Below are 25,312 nucleotides of genomic sequence, written 5' to 3'. Positions count from 1 at the left end.
CTGTTGAAACTTTAATTCATTCCAATATATATGTACTAAAGTCAGTTAGGTGTCCAGAAAACCAGAAGCCCTTGAATAGAATACATTCACAGGCAAAGACTTTCTCTTTGGGAGGCAGTGTTAGAGTGGGTAAGACCCAGCCTCTGGAATGAGGCCAACTTCAAATCTGCTCTGCCACTAACCAGCCATGTGACCTTGGGCAAGTTTCTTGATCTCTATAAGGCTCAGTTTCCTCATATATAACATGGGGTTAGCAATAGTACCCACCTGCCTCTTCTAAGGCATCAAGCATTAGGCAGACTTATAGAAGTTCTGACTAAATGTCAACTATTATCTGTTTTTTACCCTTCAGTTTGTAGGGTAAAAAGATAAAGACTAAATTTTTTAATATGGCCAGAAAACTTGGCTCTGTGTACCAATCCAGCCTAACACTCCACTCCACTCTGTTCACTACCGAGCAGCCACATCAGTGAAATGACTGTATAATTGCTCAACCAAAAAGAAATAGTTTGGAGAGGGCAAGAAGGCTCTATTAATGAGTACTCTGAATCTAAAAAGGGACTCTCCCTAGCAAGCAGTGGCATATGGTCACCCTACGCATTGGCCTTCTCTCCTTTCCATCCTTGGTTTGTGTTGAACTCCTTTGCAACTTTTTGTATGCTGCTTCATCTCACCAAAATGCCCTTACCCACCCTCTTCACTCAACCACCTTTTATTCATTCTTCAAGGCTCACCTCAAATGACACTTTCAACCACTGGCCCTCATAGCACCCTAAATTCCTCTCCTAATACTCCTGAAATATTTTATTCAGAAACAATCTCTATCAATATTGATTTATATCTATCTCTCCCACGAGACCATAGGCATAGTCCATGACTGTCTGGTTCATCACTATATCTCAAGTTTCTATCAGCTACTGAATGAAAGAAAGGGTAAATGAATTTATTATCACTTTTGTCCTGCACAAGCTCTGTATGATGAAGAAGTGTTGTCATTTCCAATTTATAGATGGAGTAATGGAAACAGAGAAGTTAAGCAGCTTGCCCAAAGACATACAGTGAGTGAATCCTGCAGTATCTGGGACTCTGACTCCTAATTCAGTGCATTTTCTGCTACTCTATATTGTCTGTTAACACTCCACCTTCATGTCTTCTGGACTGAAGGACTCAATCTCTATAGCAGGTAGCTAAGAAATTCAAGAGAAATCTCTCAGAAAAGCCATATTGCAGTTTTAGTAGGGAGACTTTGGAAAGGAAGCTTACTCCAAATTGATATAAGAAATAAACATGTTCACTGTGCTGAATACAGCCTATTCCAGTGATTATTTCGATTAAGACTGCAGGGTAACGTCCCAGGCGACCTCATCTCTCTGTGGGCAGCAGAGGGCCATCAGGTTCAGGCCACATTCAGGAGCCTCAGTCTGGGAGCAGCATACCAGGAAATAATTGAGAATCCCAGGGGTCCAAAGCAGTCTTGATGGCTGTAACCTGAGAGGCCTCTTGAACTGGGAGGAGAGGTCAGTTGATCCAAACGCTCCATTGTCCATGGACAACAAGCACAATTCTAGATGTCACCAAAGGAGTATTATTCTCTTACAGCAGAGAGCATTATATTTTTTTAAAGTGCTTCCATTTATAGCTTTGTCTTCCTTTTATGCTACCAACAACTAAGAAAAGGAGCAGAAACAGGCAATACCACAAAAATGGGGAAGATCATGGGATTTGGAGCCAGACTGGTTTTAATTCCATTTCTGACTCTTTCTGTCTATGGAGCTTGAATAGGTCACTGAGCCCCTCTGAGCCTCAGTTTCTTCACCTATAAAATGAGATAGTAGTCTTACATACAGGGACACTATGGAGTCAATTTGGTGATGTATATACAATGCCTGACACATATGTTCAATAGTTTTTCAAAAACAAACAACCCAATCAAAAAAGTGGGGAAAAGACCTAAGCAGACATTTCTCCAAAGAAGACATACAGATGGCTAACAAACACATGACAAGATGCTCAACGTCGCTCATTATTAGAGAAATGCAAATCAAAACTACAATGGGCCATCGCCTCACACCAGTCAGAATGGTCATCATTAAAAGTCTACAAACAATAAATGCTGGAGACGGTGTGGAGAAAAAGGAACCCTCTTGCACTGTTGGTGGAAATGTAAATTGATGCACTGCTATGGAAGATGGTATGGAAATTCCTTAAAAAAACTAGGAATAAAACAATCTTATGACCCAGCAATCCCACTACTAGGCATACACCCTGAGGAAACCAAAATTGAAAAAGACACATGCATCCCATTGCTCATTGCAGCTATTTACAATAGCCAGAACATGGAAACGACCTAGATCTCCAATGACAAATGAATGGATAAAGAAGCTATGGTACATATATACAATGGAATACTCAGCCATAAAAAGGAACACATTTGACTCAGTTCTAATGGGATAGATGAACCTAGAGCCTATTATACAGAGTGAAGTAAGTCAGAAAAAGAAATATCATATACTAACACATATATATGGAATTTAGAAAGATGAGAATGATAAAATCATTTGCAGGGCAGCAATGGAGACACAGACATAGAGATCAAACTTATGGACATGGGAGGAAGGAGAGGGTAAGATGTATGGAGAGAGTAACATGGAAACTTCATTACCACTTGGAAAATAGATAGCCAATGGGAATTTGTTGTATAACTCAGGGAACTCAAAGAGGAGCTCTGTACAACCAAGAGAGGTGGGATGGGAAGAGAGATGGGAAGGTGGTTCAAGAGGGAGGGAGCATATGAATACCTATGGCTGATTCATGTAGATATTTGGCAGAAACCAACAAAATTCTGTAAAGCAATTATCTTTCAATTAAAAAGTAAATGAATTAAAAAACCATTTAAAATATAGATAAATAAGAAGGATATATTATACAGTACAGGGAAATACAGCCTTAATTTTGTAATAACTCTAAAGGGGGTGTAACCTATAAAATATTATCACTATGCTGTACACCTAAAACTAATATAATATTATAAATCAACTATATTTCTATAAAATATTTTTAACCCACAAAAAATAATAAAAAATAGTTTTTTCAACATTCATAGTTCTTCAGTCTAAACTTCTGGGTTCCATTACATTGAGTAGGAGTTCTTTATAGGGAGGCCCACCAGTAAACCTCTTCCCCGCTCAGTTAATCTCTATGGTTAACCATCAGACTGAGTAAATATTTGTGGGATGCATCAATAAACCAATGCATCTCTGCCCCATGATGGCAACAAGAAGCCTTCTCCTACTCTCCTGGCTCAAAGCATAAATGCTTCTAGAATAACAGACTGTCAGGCATTGATGGATCACAAACCGGTAGATTCATCAATGCCCTCGGAGCAATCAAGCTTAAAGAACAATCATTTAGATCACAGTGATGGGGGTGAAGGAGAGTCTGGTTGGGTCCTGATGAATCCCACACTTGGTCTGACAGGGTGAATGGCAGCTTCATCAAATGGGTTATTGGCAGAGGCCCTTGGGGTGTTCTCACTTACCAGCCTCTCCAGACCTGTTTGTCTGTCCATGGCAGACCCCGCCTCTGATTGGAGAGGCCTGAGTCAGGCAACCAGGGGACCTGCTGATTGGAGTCAGCTCTCTGGGCTGTCAGCTGTAGAGAGGGGAATATTGAATTCATCAGTCATGCTGACAGAGGCACGAGGTGTTGGGGGAGGGCTCCCAGAGTCCAGGGGAAAACCCAGTGTAGACAAAGAGGTGAAGGGCGTCTGGCTTGGCCTTAAGCAGGGTGACCCCTTAAGCCAGATTAATGACCCACAGTTTTCCATTTTTGCTTCAAATTGCACTAAATGACAGATGATAACATTAGCCCTTGATCCTCACTCAGTCTAGGAAAGCAGTAGACAATTTCCTAAATTTTTTCCTTAGTATTTTGACGGATTCTTGATGTCCATTTTCAATCATTGGACATCCTATTATTTCTAGGAAGGGGAAAAGAAATTGGAATTTGTTGAACACCTACTATGTGCCATATCCATCTGTCTTGCTGTTTGCTGAACCCAGGGTAGGCAAGGCACAAGCTAGGAATCAGAAAAGAATAAACTGGAAGAAGATGCGAGGAGTCGTAGGAATTGCAGACATTCTTTATTTGCAGCAGCAAGGCAGACATGCTTTATTCTCTAATGTTTGATGCCTCCGCAGTGCTCAGCAAGGGCTGTTCAAGTGGCACTAATATAGGAGTGATGCACACGTGCAGTGCTATAAATGCTCTCAACTGAATATAGAAATATAAAGTCATTGTTTACAGACTGTGGGAGGAGAGTGAAAAAACATGGGGCATGAGTGAGAGGAAATATGGGGAAAGAGCCTGATTACCACCATCTTGGCTAGTTACTCTTTCCCTACACCATAAATCACTTTATTCCTCAGAGAAATGGGCATGAATATTCCCTAAGTTATAGATAAGGATACAGGGAAAGACAGGTGACTAACTTGCCAAGTCACTTCAAGTGACAGAACCAAAATTTCTACGCAAAGCTATTCAGCTCTAAAATGCATCTCTTCATGCCCCATCCATTTTACTTCTACTCCAGGAATTAGTAATCTCGAGTTGGTTTGGCCTATTATTCACTTGTTGATAATATGTATGTATTTTTTACTGGTTAATTTTTGAAGTCAATTATTTCTCTCAATGCATTTTAGTTGGAGTCCTGTTAAATTACCAGGCTAAATCTTCAGGACAATTGTATTTGGCCCTAAGTGTCATGAGGAGGTCTAGAACAGGTGGAATCTTGGCAAGTCCTTCCTAGGACCTGCTCCAGACCTGGTCCAGAACCCATCAAGATGCACCTTGTCCTAGATTCTCAGGGCCAGAACAGACCTTGAAGTTCTTCTTTTGCAAATTGCTGAGGCTTTCCTAATTATCAGGTGGCAGAGGGAGAAAGAGAGTTTTACAGTTGGTGCCGGGAGCTGGGCCAAAGGTCCCTCTGGTTATGATGCTCCAGGATTCTGTAAATTGAAGGTTTTCTTCTGGTTCAGAGTCCATTGTTGTGTTACTATCTGTAAGAGAGAGATTTAAAACCTATTATAAAACCCAGAGGTAACCCTTCCTCTAGATTTTTCATTTAGTGCACCCAAAATATACACAGACGACATCATGAAATTGCTTTTGCCTCATCCCCAAATCCCCTTCTTAATCCAGGCATAATCTCTGGGTTTCTTCAGGGAGAAGGCTAACACTTGTGCTGATTTGCACCCAAGTTGCCTGGGGCTTCCATTGACAGAGACAGATGTCAACAGGATGAAACTAACAAATTAATTTTACCTGATGACCTAAACCAGATGTGACAGAAGGAAGAAAGAGGCGGGGAAATATCTGGCCTCTCCTTGCTATGCCACAATCCATGACGCTCTTTCAAGATTTTCTGTCAGCCAAGACCTCAAAACTGTTCTATATACCCTATTAAACCTTTCTAAAATAGTGTTCTCAGGTCATCCAGACGTGAATCCCTCTGGATAACTGTGGTTATCACCCTGGGGGTAAGCCCTGCTTGACAATTTCAAATGCAATAAAGAGTTCTGGATCTACATGACATCTCACTTAATTCTCAAAATAAACGTAGTGGTAAGTTTTACTGTTCCCATTATTTAGATGTAGAAAATTAAGTGAAGAGAAGAAAAAATGAATATCCAAATTCACAAGGTCAACAGAAGCAAATCTAGAACTAAAGTCTTGATTTTAAGATAAAAAGAAGTACTAAAGGCAACCTCTTTTAAATGTACATTTCAACAAAGGTGTCAACATTGATTAAATCCCTTCTCTGTTCAAGGTTCTGCACTAAGCATTGGAGGTGGGTTGAGGGTGTAAAGGAATATCACATTCTATTGAGGAAGAGTTTCTTTTCATAAACTATGAATTGTGTGATTCTTAAACCACCCATTCAATAAATGTTTATTGATACCTGCTAGATACCAACCAATGCTCTGGGTGTTATTAAAAAAAAAAACAAACAGAGATGGACAATCCTTGCCTTCAAGATTAGGATGAAAGATTGGAAGGAAACTGCCCCGTATGTTCAAAAAAGACACAGTGATTAAGGTCTATGGTCACAATAAACTGTGGGAAATTCTGAAAGAGATGGGAATACCAGACCACCTGACCTGCCTCTTGAGAAATCTGTATGCAGGTCAGGAAGCAACAGTTAGAACTGGACATGGAACAACAGACTGGTTCCAAATAGGAAAAGGAGTACGTCAAGGCTGTATATTGTCACCCTGCTTATTTAACTTATATGCAGAATACATCATGAGAAACGCTGGACTGGAAGAAACACAAGCTGGAATCAAGATTGCCAGGTGAAATATTAATAACCTCAGATATGCAGATGACACCACCCTTATGGCAGAAAGTGAAGAGGAACTCAAAAGCCTCTCGATGAAAGTGAAAGTGGAGAGTGAAAAAGTTGGCTTAAAGTTCAACATTCAGAAAATGAAGATCATGGCATCCGGTCCCATCACTTCATGGGAAATAGATGGGCAAACAGTGGAAACAGTGTCAGACTTCATTTTTCTGGGCTCCAAAATCACTGCAGATGGTGACTACAGCCATGAAATTTAAAGACACTTACTCCTTGGAAGGAAAGTTATGACCAACCTAGATAGTATATTCAAAAGCAGAGACATTACTTTGCCAACAAAGGTCCATCTAGTCAAGGCTATGGTTTTTCCCGTGGTCATGTATGGATGTGACAGTTGGACTGTGAAGAAAGCTGAGTGCTGAAGAATTGATGCTTTTGAACTGTGGTGTTGGAGAAGGCTCTTGAGAGTCCCTTGGACTGCAAGGAGATCCAACCAGTCCATTCTGAAGGAGATCAGCCCTGGGATTTCTTTGGAAGGAATGATGATGAACCTGAAAGTCCAGTACTTTGTCCACCTCATGCGAAGAGTTGACTCATTGGAAAAGACTCTGATGCTGGGAGGGATTGGGGGCAGGAGGAGAAGGGGACGACAGAGGATGAGATGGCTGGATGGTATCACTGACTCGATGGACGTGAGTCTGAGTGAACTCCAGGAGTCGGTGATGGACAGGGAGGCCTGGCATGCTGCGATTCATGGGGTCACAAAGAGTCGGACACGACTGAGTGACTGAACTGAACTGAAGGTATATGGGGACTCAGACAAACATTATGTAGCACAGCCCTGGGGTAATGGAGTACAGAGAGGGGAAAGTCAGAAAGCCTTCTAGGAGGACTTCTCGGGTGACTTAAGTCTTGAAATTCAAGTATGGCTTAACCTAGTTAACATATGAAGAAAAGATATTCCAGAGAGTAGTAACAGTGGAATCTAGGCATAGGGTGACAGAAGTATTAGGCATGGAAGACCACAAGCTTAAAACTTGGTGAGAGGAGTGGTGAGGGATGAGACTGGACAGAACAGCAAGGGTTGGATCGTGAAGAATATAAGAAGCCAGATCATTAGTAAGTAGAAATGCAACTGGTTTTTGTAAGCTGATTTTGTATCCTGCAACTTTATTGCAATTCTTGATTCATTCCAAGAGTATTTTTGGTTGAGTCTTCAGGATTTTCTAAACACAAAATTAGATCATCTCCAAATAGCAACATTTTTACATATTTTTTTCCACTTTGGATGCCTTTTATTTCTTTGGCCTGATTGTTGTCCAGTACCATATGCATAAGAGTGGTAAAAGTGAGAATCCTTGTCTTGCTCCTGATCTTAGAGGAAAAGCTTTCAAATGTTTTGCATTGAATGACTCATTATGTTGAAGTATGTTCCTTCTATACCAATTCTGTCAAGAGTTTTTATTTTTAAAGCATGTTGTAGTTTGTCAAATGCTTTTTCTGTGTCTACTGAGATCTTAAAATTTTTATCTGAGTTTTATTAGTAAGCACATAATATTTTAATCTTAGATAGTTTTCTTCTCCAGTCATAATGTGTTTCTGAAAACAGTTGTTTTTGCAGGTAGTTAAATTGCTTATGGATCTGTTTGATTCCTTAGAGACCTGATTTTAAAATTTTCTAAGGCAGTTACAGAACAAGCTTTACTAGGGGAATTGTCCAGCTCATGATAGGAATGATCCCTCCAGAGTTTTCAATGAATTCCCCAGATGATCACCAAGTCTGTTGAATTTGACTTGGAAATTGAATGTTTCCTTGACTTTTATGAATTCTGGAAATTGTTCTGATTATAACACTTGCTCATTCTTTGGCTTTTTTTCACTCTAAATATTAGTGACTTTTTACTCAGCAAAGATTTTAGGGGACTCCTATGCAGATTTTTGGAGTTGTTTTTTGGCATAGCTCCCTTCTGTAACTCTTCCCTAAAAATTCCTAATAGCACAACTACCTCGTCTTTGCTGTTGTCCCCAAGTCAGTGAGGTCTCCAGGCTCATTCAGGTTCTTCTGTCCTGATCCTGCAGTTCACAAATTTAAATTCATCTTATTTGTTTACCTTTCCTCAAGGATTATAGCCCTGCACTGCCTGTTGTCCAATCTTGGAAAAGAGATGCTTTATATATTTTGTCCTCATGTTTGTAGTTTACAAGGAGGTGAAGTTCATTCATTGTTACTGCATCCTGGTTAAAAGTGGAAGTCACCTACCCTGGCTGTTTCCTCATGAGCCTTCTTGCTCACATATTCCCATCCTCTCTTTCCTGATTCAAATCAGATCCCTGATTTTGCAACCCACTGATAATTCTCCTACTTACCCAGATTGCCAGTTATCACCACATTAAGGCAACTTTTGCCTAAGACTATTTTTCTCCTTTAAGGACTTACCTGGTGGCTCAGTGGTAAAGAATCCTCTTATAACTCAGGAGATTCCAGTTGGATCTCTGGGTCGGGAAGATCCCTTGGGGAAGGAAATGTTAACCCGCTCCAGTATTAATGGACAGAGGAGCCTGGCAGGCTACAATCCATGGGGTTGTAAAAGAATGGGACATGATTTAGCAACTAAACAGCCACCATCCAAGGAATATTCTATACTCTATTTGAATTTATCACTTCCAATTCATGTTTTGATCCAATGCAATTTGAATTTCACTAGCAGCATTCAGCATCCTAAAAGATGATGCTGTTAAAGTGCTGCAGTCAGTATGCCAGCAAATTTGGAAAATTCAGCAGTGGACACAGGACAGGAAAAGGTCAGATTTCATTCCAATCTCAAAGAAAGGCAATGCCAAAGAATGCTCAAACTACCATATAATTGCAGTCATCTCACATGCTAGCAAAGTAATGCTCAAAATTCTCCAAGCCAGGCTTCAGCAATATGTGAACCGTGAACTTCGAGATGTTCAAGCTGGATTTAGAAAAGGCAGAGGAACCAGAGATCAAGTTGCCAACATCCATTGGACCATAGAAAAAGCACGAGAGTTCCAGAAAAACATCTATTTCTGCTTTATTGATGACACTAAAGCCTTTGCCTGTGTGGATCACAACAAACTATAGAATATTCTTCAAGAGATGGGAATACCAGACCACCTGACCTGCCTCCTGAGAAATCTGCATGCAGGTCAAGAAGCAACAGTTAGAACCAGACATGGAACAACAGACTAGTTCCAAATTGAGAAAGGAGATCTTCAAGGCTGTATATTGTCACCCTGCTTATTTTAACTTATATGCAAAGTACATCTTGCAAAATGCCAGACTGGATAAAGCACAAGCTGGAACCAAGATTGCTGGAAGAAATATCAATAACCTCAGATATGCAGATGACACCACCCTTATGGCAGAAAGTGAAGATGAACTACAGAGCCTCTTGATGAAAGTGAAAGAGAAAAGTGAAAAAGTTAAAACTCAACATTCAAAAAACTAAGATCATGGCATCTGGTTACATCACTTCATGGCGAATAGATGGGGAAACAATGGAAACAGTGAAAGAATATTTTCTTGGGGTCCAAAATCACTGCAGATGGTGATTGCAGCCATGAAATTAAAAGGCACTTGATCCTTGGAAGAAAATGTATAACCAACCTAGACAGCATACTAAAATGCAGAGACATTATTTTGCAGACAAAGACCCATCTAATCAAAGCTATGGTTTTTCCAGTAGTCATGTATGGATGTGAGAGTTGGACCATAAGGAAAGCTGAGCACCAAAAGATGGATGTTTTTGAACTGTGGTGTTGGAAAAGACTCTTGAGAATCCCTTGGATTGCAAGGATATCAAACTGGTCAATCATAAAGGAAATCAATCCTGAATATTCATTGGAAGGACTGATGCTGAAGCTGAAGCTCCAATTCTTTGGCCACCTGATGCAAAGAACTGACTCCTTAGAAAGGACCCTGATGCTGAGAAAAATTGAAGGCAGGAGGAGAAGGGGACAACAAAAGATGTGATGGTTGGCTGACATCACTGACGCAATGGACATGAGTTTGAGCAAGCTCTGGGAGTTGGTGATGCACAGGAAAGCCTGGCGTGCTGCAGCGGTCCATGGGGTCACAGAGTCGAACACAATTCAGCAACTGAACTGAACTGAGCACCATTCTACTGCACTGCAGGTACTATGGATCAGTTCAGCTCAGGTCAGTTGCTCAGTCATGTCTGACTCTGTGTTCAAGTATCACTGAAGCCTGGCTTGGAGAATTTTGAGCATTGCTTTCTTAGCATGTAAGATGAGTGCAATTATGAGGTAGTTTGAGCATTCTTTGGCATTGCCTTTCTTTGGGATTGGAATGAAAACTGACCTTTTCCAGTCCTGTGGCCACTGCTGAGTTTTCCAAGTTTGCTGACATATTGAGTGCAGCACTTTCACAGCATCATCTTTTAGGATTTGAAATAGCTCAGCGGGAATTCCATCACTTCCACTAACTTCATTCATAGTGATGCTTCCTAAGGCCCATTTGACTTTGCATTCCAGGATGTCTGGCTCTAATTGAGTGATCACACCACCGTGGTTCTCTGGGTCATAAAGATTTTTTTTGTATAGTTATATATAGTATGTATATTTATATATAGTTTGTACAGTTCTTCTGTGTATTCTTGCCACCTCTTCTTAATATCTTCTGCTTCTGTTAAGTCCATATGATTTCTGTCCTTTATTGAGCCCATCTTTGCATGAAATGTTCCCTTGGTATCTCTAATTCTCTTGAAGAAATCTCTAGTCTTTCCCATTCTATTGCTTTCCTCTGTTTCTTTGCATTGATCACTGAGGAAGGCTTTCTTATTAGTCTTTGCTATTCCTTGGAACTATTCTTTTGCTATTCATTCAAATGGGTATATATTTCCTTTTCTCCTTTGCCCTTAGCTTCTCTTCTCTGCTATTTTTAAGGCCTCTTCAGACAATCATTTTGCCTTTTTGCATTTCTTTTCCATGGGGATGGTCTTGATCACTGCCTCCTGTACAATGTCATGAACATCTGTCTATAGTTCTTTACGCACTCTGTCTACCAGATCTAATCCCTTGAATCTATTTGTCACTTCCACTGTACAACCATAAGGGATTTGATTTAGGTCATACCTGAATGGTCTAATGGTTTCCCCTACTTTCTTTGATTTAAGTCTGAATTTAGCAATAAGGAGTTCATGATCTGAGCCACAATGAGCTCCCAGTCTTGTTTTTGCTTACTGTATAGAGCTTCTCCATCTTTGACTTCAAATAATCTAATCAATCTGATTTTGGTATTGACCATCTGATTTCCATGTGTAGAGTCTTCTCTTGTGTTGTTGGAAGAAAGTGTTTGCTATGACCAGTGCGTTCTCTTGGCAAAACTCTATTAGCCTTTGCCCTGCTTTGTTTTGTACTCCAAGGCCAAACTTGCCCATTACTCCAGGTATCTCCTGACTTCCTACCTGTGCATTCCAGTCCCCTATAATGAAAAGGACATCTTTTTTGGGCGTTAGTTCTAGAAGGTCTTGTAGGTCTTCATAGAACCATTCAATTTTAGCTTCTTCAGCATTACTGGACAGGGCATAGACTTGGATTATTGTGATATTGAATGGTTTGCCTTGGAAATGAACAGAGATCATTCTGTCATTTTTGAGACTGCATCCAAGTACTGCATTTTGGACTCACTTGTTGACTATGATTGCTACTCCATTTCTTCTAAGGAATTCTTGCCCAGAGTAGTGGATATAATGGTCATCTGAGTTAAATTCACCCATTCCAGTCTATTTTAGTTCACTGATTCCTAAAATGTTGATGTTCACTCTTGCCATCCCCTGTTTGACCACTTCCAATTTGCCTTGATTCACGGACCTAACAATCCAGGTTCCTATGCAGTATTGCTCTTTACAGCATCGGACTTGACTTCTATCACCAGTCACATCGACAACTGGGTGTTGTTTTTGCTTTGGCTCTGTCTCTTCATTCTGGAGTTATTTCTCCAGGGGTCTCCAGTAGCATAACCACATTGGGCACCTACTGGTCTGGGGAGTTCATCTTTCAGTATCCTATCTTTTTCCTTTTCATACTGTTCATGGGTTTCTCAAGGCAAGAATACTGAAGTAGTTTGCCATTCCCTTCTCCAGTAGACCATGTTTTGTCAGAACTCTCCACCATGACCCGTCCATCTTGGGTGGCCATACATGGCATGGCTCATAGTTTTATTGAGCTAGACAATGCTGTGGTCCATGTGATCCATTTGGTTAATTTTCTGTGATTCTGATTTTCATTCTATCTGCCCTCTGATGGAGAAGGATAAGAGGCTTATGGAAGCTTCTTGATGGGAGAGACTGACTGAGGGAGATCAGATCAGATCAGTCATTCAGTCATGTCCGACTCTTTGTGACCCCATGAATCGCAGCACGCCAGGCCTCCCTGTCCATCACCAACTCCCGGAGTTCACTCGGACTCATGTCCATCGAGTCAGTGATGCCATCCAGCCATCTCATCCTCTGTCGTACCCTTCTCCTCTTGCCCCCAATCCCTCCCAGCATCATGGTCTTTTCCAATGAGTCAACTCTTCACATGAGGTGGCCAAAGTACTGGAGTTTCAGCTTTAGCATCATTCCTTCCAAAGAAATCCCAGGGCTGATCTCCTTCAGAATGGACTGGTTGGATCTCCTTGAAGTCCAAGGGACTCTCAAGAGTCTTCTCCAACACCACAGTTCAAAGCATCAATTCTTCAGCACTCAGCCTTCTTCACAGTCCAACTCTCACATCCATACATGACCACAGGAAAAATCATAGCCTTGACTAGACGAACCTTTGTTGGCAAAGTAATGTCTCTGCTTTTGAACATGCTATCTATGTTGGTCATAACTTTCCTTCCAAGGAGTAAGCATCTTTTAATTTCAATGCTGCAGTCACTATCTGCAGTGATTTTGGAGCCCAGAAAAATAAAGTCTGACACTGTTTCCCCATCTATTTCCCATGAAGTGATGGGACCGGATGCCATGATCTTCGTTTTCTGAATGTTCAGCTTTAAGCCAACTTTTTCACTCTCCACTTTCACTTTCATTGAGAGGCTTTTTAGTTCCTCTTCACTTTCTGCCATAAGGGTGGTGTCATCTGCATATCTGAGGTTATTGATATTTCTCCCGGCAATCTTGACTCCACTTGTGTTTCTTCCAGTCCAGCGTTTCTCATGGTGTACTCTGCATATAAGTTAAATAAACAGGGTGACAATATACAGCCTTGACGTACTCCTTTTCCTATTTGGAACCAGTCTGTTGTTCCATGTCCAGTTCTAACTGTTGCTTCCTGACCTGCATACAGATTTCTCAAGAGGCAGATCAGGTGGTCTGGTATTCCCATCTCTTGAAGAATTTTCCACAGTTTCTTGTGATCCACATAGTCAAAGGCTTTGGCATAGTCAATAAAGCAGAAATAGATGTTTTTCTGGAACTCTCTTGCTTTTTTGATGATCCAGCAGATGTTGGCAATTTGATCTCTGGTTCCTCTGCCTTTTCTAAAACCAGCTTGAACACCTGGAAGGTCACGGTTCACATATTTCTGAAGCCTGGCTTGGAGAATTTTGAGCATTACTTTACTAGCGTGTGAGATGAGTGCAATTGTGCAGTAGTTTGAGCTTTCTTTGGGATTGGAATGAAAACTGACCTTTTCCAGTCCTGTGGCCACTGCTGAGTTTTCCAAATTTGCTGGCATATTGAGTGCAGCACTTTCACAGCATCATGTTTCAGGATTTGGAATAGCTCAACTGGAATTCTATCAGCTCCACTAGCTTTGTTCGTAGTGATGCTTTCTAAGGCCCACTTGACTTCACATTCCAGGATGTCTGGCTCTAGGTCAGTGATCACACCATCGTGATTATCTGGGTCGTGAAGATCTTTTTTGTATAGTTCTTCTGTGTATTCTTGCCATCTCTTCTTAATATCTTCTGCTTCTGTTAGGTCCATACCATTTCTGTCCTTTATCGAGCTCATCTTTGCATGAAATGTTTCTTTGGTATCTCTGATTTTCCTGAAGAGATCTCTAGTCTTTCCCATTCTTCTGGTTTCCTCTATTTCTTTGCATTGATCGCTGAAGAAGTCTTTCTTATCTCTTCTTGCTATTCTTTGGAACTCTGCATTCAGATGTTTATATCTTTCCTTTTCTCCTTTGCTTTTCACTTCTCTTCTTTTCACAGCTATTTGTAAGGCCTCCCCAGACAGCCATTTTGCTTTTTTGCATTTCTTTTCCATGGGGATGGTCTTGATCCCTGTCTCCTGTACAATGTCATGAACCTCATTCCATAGCTCATCAGGTACTCTATCTATCAGATCTAGGCCCTTAAATCTATTTCTCACTTCCACTGTATAATCATAAGGGATTTGATTTAGGTCATACCTGAATGGTCTAGTGGTTTTCCCTACTTTCTTCAATTTCAGTCTGAATTTGGCAATAAGGAGTTCATGGTCTGAGCCACAGTCAGCTCCTGGTCTTGTTTTTGCTGACTGTATAGAGCTTCTCCATCTTTGGCTGCAAAGAATATAATCAATCTGATTTCAGTGTTGACCATCTGGTGATGTCCATGTATAGAGTCTTCTCTTGTGTTGTTGGAAGAGGGTGTTTGTTATGACCAGTGCATTTTCTTGGCAAAACTCTCTTAGTCTTTGCCCTGCTTCATTCTGTATTCCAAGGCCAAATTTGCCTGTTACTCCAGGTGTTTCTTGACTTCCTACTTTTGCATTCAGTCCCCTATAATGAAAAGGACATCTTTTTTGGGTGTTTGTTCTAAAAGGTATTGTAGGTCTTCATAGAACCGTTCAACTTCAGCTTCTTCAGTGTTACTGATTGGGGCATAGACTTGGATTACTGTGATATTGAATGGTTTGCCTTGGAAACGAAGAGAGATCGTTCTGTCGTTTTTGAGATTGCATCCAAGTACTGCATTTCAGACTCTTCTGTTGACCGTGATGGCCACTCAATTTCTTCTGAGGGATTCCTGTCCACAGTAGTAGGTACAATGGTCCTCTGAGTTAAATTCACCCATTCCAGTCCATTTCAGTTCGCTGATTCCTAGAATGTCGAAATTCACTCTTGCCATCTCTTGTTTGACCACTTCCAATTTGCTTTGATTCATGGACCTGACATTCCAGGTTCCTATGCAATATTGCTCTTTACAGCATTGGACCTTGCTTCTATCACCAGTTACATCCACAGCTGGGTATTGTTTTTGCTTTGTCTCCATCCCTTCATTCTTTCTGGAGTTATTTCTCCACTGATCTCCAATAGCATATTGGGCACCTACTGACCTGTGGAGTACAGGGTCTTATTTTGATGGGTGGGGCCAAGCTCAGTAAATCTTTAATTCAATTTTCTGTTGATGGGTGGGCGAGGCTGTGTTCCTTCCCTGTTGTTTGACCTGGGGCCAAACTATGGTGGAGGTAATGAAGATAATGGTGACCTCCTTCAAAAAGTCCCATGCATGCACTGCTGCACTCATGCCCCGACCCTGCAGCAGGCCACCGCCAACCCGCGCCTCTGCCAGAGACTCCTGGACACTCACAGGCAAGTCTGTGTCAGTCTGTTGTGAGGTCTCCACTCCTTTCTCCTGGGTCCTGGTGCACACAAGTTTTGTTTGAGCCCTCCAAGCATTTCTGGTGGGTGTGGGGTTTGATTCTAAACAGGATTTTGCCCTTCTTACCATCTTGCTGGGGCTTCTCCTTTGGCCTTACATGTGGGGTATCTTTTGTTGGTGGGATCCAACACTCTCCTGTCGACGGTTGTTCAGCAGTGAGTTGTAATTTTGGAGTTCTCACAGGAGGAGATGAGTGCACATCCTTCTACTCCACCATCTTGTGGGAGTGTTATTCCAACTATTTTTGGGAAGGGGTGATTTCCAGGAACTGGGCCACTGCCCACTCGTTAGTCTTTTGACAGTGACCTGGAACTCCATGGCACCTCTAGGTGTGTCATTTAGCTTGCTGACTGAGGATCAAGGTCTTATCGAATTCTTATCTGCCATCTAGGATTTGATTCTAATTGGTTTAGGTCATGTCCTTGGGCTATGTCATTCTTTCAAAAGTTGTGCCCTGCCCCTTTCCCTCCTGTTACAAAGACTCCTTTATTTTGTTTTTGTTTTTACATTTTAGATTACTAGTTTAAAAAGCAAAGTAGTAAAAAGTAATGAGTAGAAACAAAAAAAAAATTGTGAAATAGATGTAAGTTAAAAAAGAAACAAAGACAACTCATGCCCCTGTTTTTACCAACTTTTTGAAGAAATAGAACATTATATCATCTTGAAATGCCCTGTATGCACTTCTGGGATCCTATGCCCTACACTTTTCCTTCAGAGTTTTCTCTGAAAGCTCTCACTTTTACCATTTCCTGACTTTTTTGTTTATCATTTCCTCATTTTAAAGTTTCTCCACAACCATTTACTTTTGCAAGCACTTGCATTTTATATAAAAGGAACCATACTGGATGTTCTCTTCTGTGATTTTCTCTTATCTACTTCACTTTACGTTCTTGAGGTTCATCCATGTTTCTGAGGTTCTGTTTCATTATTTTTTATTGGTTCATCATTCCATTGTATGACTACTCCAGGATTTATTTAGCCTTTCTCCTGTTGATGGATATTTGGGTTGTGTCCCATTTTTTTGCTAGCACAATGCTCCTATGAACTTTTTTAATATGTCATCCCCGAAATTGTCTACGTTATAGAATCAGGATCAGTACTGCTGGATGAGAGGGGCTGCAGATTTTCCCTAGGTAAAAATTGTTTTTACGAATGGCTGCATTAACTTATATTTCCATCCTCACTGCATAAATATTCCAGTTGTTTGCCATCCTTACCGATACTTGATCTTGTCATACTTTTCTAAGTTAATTTTTACTCTATCAACTCTCCCCTAGTTTCAACCACCACTTCTGAGCTGCTGACCACCAGACATTGACCTCTAGCTAATATGTTTCTCCTCAATCTGACCCTGCCCACTGTGAATGGCTGCAAGAAAGAAGAGAGTAATACATCCCCACCCGAGGCCTGCCATTTAATGAGATAATTGCAAGATTAATGGCCTTTTTACTTTATTTCCTCATCTCCTCTCTCTCTCTCTCTTCTATTAAATATACCATCGTCCAGACTCTAATAAGATGGTTATTTTAAGACATCAGTCTGTCATTTTCCTGGGCTGCCAGCTTTCCAAGTAAAGTCACTATTCCTTACCTCAACAAAGAAAAAAAAAAGTTTCTCCTAAGCTCCAGATCCATATATTCAACTCCTTGTATACCATCTCCTCCTGGTTGCCTTTAGCCAGAGCAAATGCAATGTGCTCAGACCAGCATACAGTTTCAGCAATTTGTGCCATCTTTACTCAGTCATCCAAACCAGAAACCAATGTATATCAGCCTAAACTTCTTCCTTTCCCTTTTATTCTTCATCTGAATCCTATTAATTCTACTCCTCAAATATCTCTTGAATCTGCTCGTGCTGTTCTCTTGTGGTTCATGGGTTTTTCTGGGACTCCCCTTTCAGGGTTCACATCTTCATTTCATGACATTGGTAAAGCTTTATGACTTGCTTGGCCAATGAAATATGTGCAGAGGTAACATAGGTCACCCCCAGATAGAAGCTGTAAGACTCGGTGCATGATTCACCATGACCTATAGCCCTAACACAAGGACCGACAACAACCCTACATCTGTTGGAGGGTCCATCAGCCTCAATTGTGGAGCGAAAACAGCAGAAACCTGCTCCCACATGATCAGCATGTAGCATTAATGAAAAAATAAATTGTTGCTGTTTTAAGTCCCTGAAATGTTGAAGTTATTTGTAACTACAACATAACCAAGACTATCCTGACAAATGCACCCTTTTTTCCATCTTCCTGACTGTTGTGTAAGCAGCAGGGTTAGAGAATTTTCTAGTTCCCTTGGAGTTCACTGCTATGAGATTTGACATTTTTTTTTTTTTTTGCAACTTCCTGAATAAACTCTTATGTTGGCATGGAAATAATAGCCTTTGAATGCCCAACTTCAGAGCTTGCTGAGTTCTTTCCAAGTGGCATTAGTTGAGGTTTTGGCACTTTGTTCCAGAGCACAGCCATCCTCTATCTGCATAAAAGTTAGCTGTTATCTTCTTTCCAAAGCCATCAAATCCCAAAATAGTAAAAGTTGGGAGTAGGCTAATATCTTCCTGGCAAAGCCCAGGGTCAGGTTTCAAGGGTGCCATTTAACATCTAGCTGACAACGAATGTAACTAGACTATAATGCTCAAAGACCTACAGAATTTTGCTTTTAAGGAACTAACCAAACCGAAGCATGTTATGACACTAACCAAGTGAGAGGAAATTAATATTGGTTCAGCCAGGCATTTTATGTATACTGTCTTGTTTGGTCTTCAGAACCACTTTGTGTATTAGATATTCTTACTCTAACTGACAAATCATTCAAATTGTATAAGTGCTGACCAAGGTCTGGGTCCAGAGTCCAGAGATTAGGGCTTCTTATAAGGTGTTTTGACTCCACCATAGACTCTTAATTGTGTCACTTCAGCTAAGGTTTAAAAATAAGCCAAATGCAAGCAGATGAGTTTTCTGAGTCTTCACTCACTCATCCAGCAAACACTGCCTACTATTTCGTGTGAACGGCAGTGCTGGAGAAAGAAAAATGGAATAAGAGAATGTAGAACAGATAAGAGGAAGAAATTGCTGCTTTCAAGGGGCTCATGACATACAGTGGTACACATTGACATGTAGGCAGGTTAATTGCAATGTGATGTGATGAATGCACCCATTTATTTGTTTACCAAACATTTACTAAGGATTGAATATTTGGAGACAGAACCACAGCCCTAGTCTTCAGGGAGCCCACAGGCCAGCATCACAGGTGTTACAGGTGGAACAACAGAAGTCGGCCTAGAGGCAGCATCAGGAGGATACAGCTGGTTTTCTCAGTTACGCGTCTGTAAAGTCTTCAGACTTGCTGAAGACTTCACAGGGTGATTCTGGAGACTGATTTTTTTAATTGAGATGTATTTGTCCTATAACATTTTTGCAAGTTTAAAGCATACAATGTATTGATTTGATACATTTATATATTCCAATATGGCTACCACCATAACATTAGCTAATGTCTCTGTTGCATCACATAATTATCAGGGAGATAAGATTCAAAAGATAAATTAACAACCAGAAAAAGAGCATTCCAGGCCACTAGTACAGCATTGTGGAGGCCCACAGAGCATGACTATGAATTCCTCCCCTGGAGAGAAAGGGAAATCTTCCCAAAGGAAGTGATAGAGCCTTGAAGGACTTTAAGATGTGAATTTGAGTGGGACTAGGACAGACCTCCAGAGAAGGCAATGGCACCCCACTCCAGTACTCTTGCCTGGAAAATCCCATGGACAGAGGAGCCTGGTAGGCTGCAGTCCATGGGGTCGCAAAGAGTTGGACACGACTGAGTGACTTACTTTCACTTTTCATTTTCATGCATTGGAGAAGGAAATGGCAACCCACTCCAGTGTTCTTGCCTGGAGAATCCCAGGGACAGCGGAGCCTGGTGGGCTGCCGTCTATGGAGTCGCACAGAGTTGGACACGACTGAAGCGACTTAGCAGCAGGACGGACCTCACAAACGAGGTGCAGAAAGTCACCACCAGAACAAACAGAACAGCAGGTGCCAAAGCATGGAAGCTTCTTCAGAAGCAACTGCAAGCCTTTGAGTATGGCTGTGGTTCAAGGTTCTCATGGAGAAGTAGTAGAAAATGAAACTGGAAAAACAAGTTCAGAGGCAGATCATGGAGAGTCTTGACTGGTTTGCCAAGGAAACTAAAATTTCTCTTATAAGCAACAGAAAGCTATGGATGTAATGTTAATACAAATTTTAAAAAACACACACTTAGAACAGAGCTTCACACACAGTAAGCCTTTAGCAAATATTAGTTATTACTATTTTTAATTATTGCCTTAGTTCAGGCTGTTACAATAAATATCATGGAAATAAGCAAGAGAAGTTTATGTGTCACAGTCTGAGAGGCTGGAGGTCTGAGATCAGGGTGCCATCATGTTTGGTGAAAGCTGTCTCCCTGGCTTACAGGGAGCTGTCTCCCTGGCTTACAAAAAGCCATCTGCTTGTTGTATGGGGGCTCCACCCTCAGGATCTTATCTAAACCTAACTACTTCCCATAGGCCCCATCTTCAAATACCATCATACTGGGGAGTAGGACTTCAATACATGACTTTGGGAGGGACACAAACATCCAGTCTGTAGAAATGGTCATTATAAAAATGTGTTACAAGAAGGAAATAATATGGTAACATTAGCAATTTAGAGAGCTCACCCTGTCAGGCATGCGGGGATCATAAGTCAAGGGTTCCTTCTACCCAGCTCCCTCCACTGGCAGTACCTACTCATGTTGGCAGGTGTATGCGGGCTCCTCCTCCTTGCTTCCACATCCCCTCTGCTCCCCTCTTTCACTACTCTTGGTACACATGTCTGCTTATATGCTGGTGCCTTGTGTTAGATTATTAATGTCATGAGGACAGAGATCACATTGACCTCTTTGTACTTAAATGCACAGGACTCCACATTGCCTCATGACCTGGGCTGGGGTATACTCCACTCGGTTTCCCCTCCTCCCTCCATATTCCACAACCAGGTGCCTGATCACTTCAGCCTGCTCTGGTCCTAGGCTTAGGAGGTCATATTTCAAAAGTTCCCACTCAGATCATGGGTGGTAAGTATTATATCTCTCCTGCCTCACCTTCCAGAACCATCCACATCCATGTTTTCAGTTGCTTTGCACTGGTCTTGAAATAGATGAAAAATGAATTTTGTAAGCCCATCTAGCGAATGACCTCAGCACCCAAGTCATTGCCTGGGGTCATCTACATTCTTAAATGTAGGGGAAAAGTTGAACTGCTTTTTCTTTCTAAATTCCCTGAACCATTGGTAAACCCCTTTCACCATTATAAACAGATGGGAGATGATGTTACAACACAGAAAACATTCTCTGTTCCTCTAGCTCTTCCTTCATGGTTCAGGATTGACTCATATTTCTCTGACCTTGGCTGTCTCTGGGGCTGACATGTCAGATCACTGGGTCTTGTCTCAGGCCTTCTGCCACTTGAGGCAATAGATAGTCAGAGAGCTCCTGGAAGAAGACGCTGATTATTTTTCAGTATCATACTGTTAGGCTTCACATCACACTGACACTCCCCACCTGGATCACTTCACCATTCATTAATTCAAGCAACATTTATAGAGCTGTTACAATGGTCAAGGTTGTGCTGGATTTCTGAGGTCATAGAAGTAAGTAAGGTATATACCCTACTCTGGAGAAGATGAAGCATTATTCCAAGATGAAATGACCATGACTAAAACTTGCTCACTCATATCAATGAGTTTGCAGGGTTTGTAAATAAAGGAATATGTATAACCACATGGCTATAATACAATTAATATAATATTGAGGGTAGCAAGGACATTAAGGAATAAGTATGTATATACATATATTTCAAATAAATAAATATATCATATATGCACATATTATATATATATTTACATATATTATATATATATGTACACATACACACAACACTGAAGCTGAAGCTCCAATACTTTGGCCACCTGATGTGAATAGCCAACTCACTGGGAAAGACCCTGATGCTGGGAAAGATTGAAGGCAAAAGGAGAAGAGGGTGGTAGAGGATGAGACGGTTGGATAGCATCACCAACTCAATGGACATGAACTTGGGAAAACTCCAAAAGATAGTGACAGACAGCAAAGCCTGGTCTTCTGCAGTCCACGGAATTGCAAAGATTCCAACATAACTTAGTGATTAAGCAATAACAAATATATATATATATATATACACACACACACACACACACCATATACCTATATTGATACACAATACTTATGTATACCTATCCTATATATAGCCTACATACTTCCTATATGTATATTATATTAAATATCAGTATATATTTCATGTGTATGTATTTACTATAATGCTTAATATCAGCCACACCTTTTTAAAAATGGTCTTAGAGATTAACTCATTTAATTCTCATACTATCTCCATGAAATATGTACTATTATCATCCTGCACATTTTACAGATTAGGAAAGCTTATATATTTTAATGTACTTAGATCTACTAAGTTATTGAGCAAGGATTTGAATCAGGCAGATACTTCCAGAGAGTCTGTTATTAAACTGAATGCTATAAACTGCAAAGGAGGTAAATAATAGAATTTTTCCCAGCTGACAAGGCTGTGTTAGCATGCAGAATTTAAGGCAGGAGAGGAGTCCTTGATCAAATCCTCTGAGGTGGAAATTTGCAGACCACCCTCAAAGAATGGCAAAAGACTTCATTTGGTTGGACCACAAGAAGACAATGCCTGTCTTTAGCTCTGTGAAAAGGTCATGTGGAAGAGGGGCCTCATTCTGGAAGGCAGCATGAAAGTCATGGGGTAGAGTGTGCAGGGACATAGATGGTATCTGGCTTCCTACCAGCAAAGATATACAGGAGGGGAGCATCACCACTTTTTGGCCCACCTTGACGTGTCTGAGTAGTCTAGCCTACTATTCCATTTTATAAGTAAATGATTTCACAAGGTTGACTTTTTAGTACAATGGCGCTAGAACCTAAGTGGTATCCTCTCTTGCCTAAAGAGACCACCAATGTCCACAGCGGACAATAAAGGTGCTAAGGATATGTCCATTTGTCTAATGCCGTGAAATAAACCACCCAAACTTGAGGGCATAAAACAGCAATCATTTTATTGTTCTCCCAGATTCTGTGAATCAGGAATTGGTAAAAAGCATGATGGGTACATCTGTTTTCTGCATTACAATGTCTGGGGACCCAACTGGAAAACTTTGGGTTGGGGTGACTCAACAGGTGGAAGCAAGGACCATCTGAAGGCTCCTTTCCTCATATGTCTGGAGTTGATGCTGTTTGTGAGAACTGCCTCTGAGGCTATCAGTCAGAACTCCTGTAGGAAGCCTCAGCACATGGCTGCCTGTGCTTCCTCACAACATGGCACCTGGATTCCAAGCATTACCACCCCAACAGCACCAAATGGAAGTTATGTTACCTTTTATGATCTGGTCTCTATGGTTACATAGACTCTCTGCTAGTATAGTCACAAGCCCACCTAGATTCAAGATGAAGAAACTAGACTCCCGTAATTAAAATCGTGAATGTCAAGATTATATTGTAAGAAGGGCATGTGGGCTGGGAGACATTGCTGTGGCTGTCTTTGGAGAATGCAGTCTGCCACAGAGCTCATATTCAGAACCCAGAGAACTCCCAGAAGTTGAACCCAACTACCTCACTATGCACAAAAATCTAGAAAAGCAAAATATAATGACTACTTCTTGAATCACCTCCCCACAGAATTTCAGGTGGTTCAATACATTCCATTATAAATTCCCTCATATGGAATTCTTTCTTTTTAAGTGTTGCTAAAAATATGTAATAAGAATATACAATAAAATATACAACAAAATATAGTATATAATTTATTTATATATAATATTTATATTTGTATAAATATGTTGAATATATTGATCATATTTATATTTTATAAAACATTTTATAAGCTTTATATTTATATCATATAAAATTTCTACTATGTAACTATAATATTTATGAAAAGTATAAAATACAAATATATGTTATAAAATATAATGAGTAGCTAAAAAAACCATTTTGAACTTTCTTCTAAGCATCTGCTCTTTCTTAAAGATTTCACTTCTAAATAGTGGGGGGAAAAGTAATTTATAATCACTGTGACACAGAAGTATATATAAAAGAAAATACTATAAATAGCAAAACCATTAAAAATAGTTCACTTGAATTAAACAAAGCCATGATTGGGAGCCATGGGCTTCCCTCGTAGCTCAGTTGGTAAAGAATCTACCTGCAGTGCAGGAGACCTGGGTTCAATTCCTAGGTCAGGAAGATCCCCTGGAGATGGAAACAGCAACCCACTCAAGTATTATTGCCTGGGAAATCCCATGGACAGAAGAGCCTGGCAGGTTACAGTCCATGGGTTCACAAGAGTCGGACATGACTTAGTGACTAAACCATCACCATGATTTGAAAAAATCTCAAATGTGAATAAAACAAAGTCAGAGATACAATAGAATTTTACCTTCGTGTACAGTCACATTTTCTTTATTCTCCGATGAGAGGGTTAACCAATATGGCAAGCCTCCCTGAGGTGGATTTCAGCATACAAGGACTTTTTCAATCCAAGATTCTTGAAAATCATGACCTCCAAGTAAACAGATCTCGTTGCTCTTCTATGGAATATCCTCCAGAGTCCTCTCTTCCCGTCATGTCCCCCTCGTCCATCACCACCTTCCCCTAACCCCGACCCCCTCCCCTAACCCACACCATCCACCGTGACTCAGCAGCGCTCATTAACCGCCTGCAGGTGCACAGGCTTAGGCACATCAGATCCGACCCAGAGTTGTTCACAGGAGTCAAATTATACTCACCCACACACCAAAAAGGAGGTCTGCTAGAAATCTTTTAAAAACCGGGTGCTTAATTTATATGAGACGGTGTCTAGACATTTATTTTCTGGAAATATTTAACTTGGATAAGACATGTGGCCCCCAAGATGAATGCAGGATTGAAATATTTCACTTGAAAATTTGTGCAAGGAAACGTCTGGTTGAGTGCAATGAGGTTAAACATTGACATATTTTCCTAGGATGGAAAGGTCATCCTGTTTGCCATGTGCCAGCAGGACCTTGCTCTGAATACTCCTGGTATTATGTTAGAAATATAGAGTTTAGGTGATAATTGCTTTCGCTGTGCCTACTTTTCTGGAGTTATATATGCCTTTACATGAATCTATATGTGAATATTAACTTAGTGGGGGACAAACACTAAAGAGAGAAATTCTGGAAATTATATATAATGGAAGCTTTATTTGAATTAGAAATTTTT

General features: G+C 40.7%; 1 long non-coding RNA gene across 1 annotated transcript; it reads right to left on the bottom strand.

Annotated features, from left to right (window-relative positions):
* Positions 1-4,123: 4,123 nt before the first annotated feature.
* On the bottom strand, positions 4,124-25,106 carry LOC112585665. Its single transcript, XR_003110174.3, has 2 exons — positions 24,507-25,106; positions 4,124-5,057 (listed from the first exon to the last, which is right to left on the bottom strand). It is a non-coding gene; the product is annotated as an uncharacterized LOC112585665 (long non-coding RNA).
* Positions 25,107-25,312: the final 206 nt, after the last annotated feature.

This window comes from Bubalus bubalis, chromosome 6 (genome assembly GCF_019923935.1).
Source record: "Bubalus bubalis isolate 160015118507 breed Murrah chromosome 6, NDDB_SH_1, whole genome shotgun sequence".
Classification (NCBI taxonomy): Eukaryota; Metazoa; Chordata; class Mammalia; order Artiodactyla; family Bovidae; genus Bubalus; species Bubalus bubalis.
Note: the sequence above shows the minus strand (reverse complement) of the source record. Positions and strands in the feature narration are given on the sequence as shown.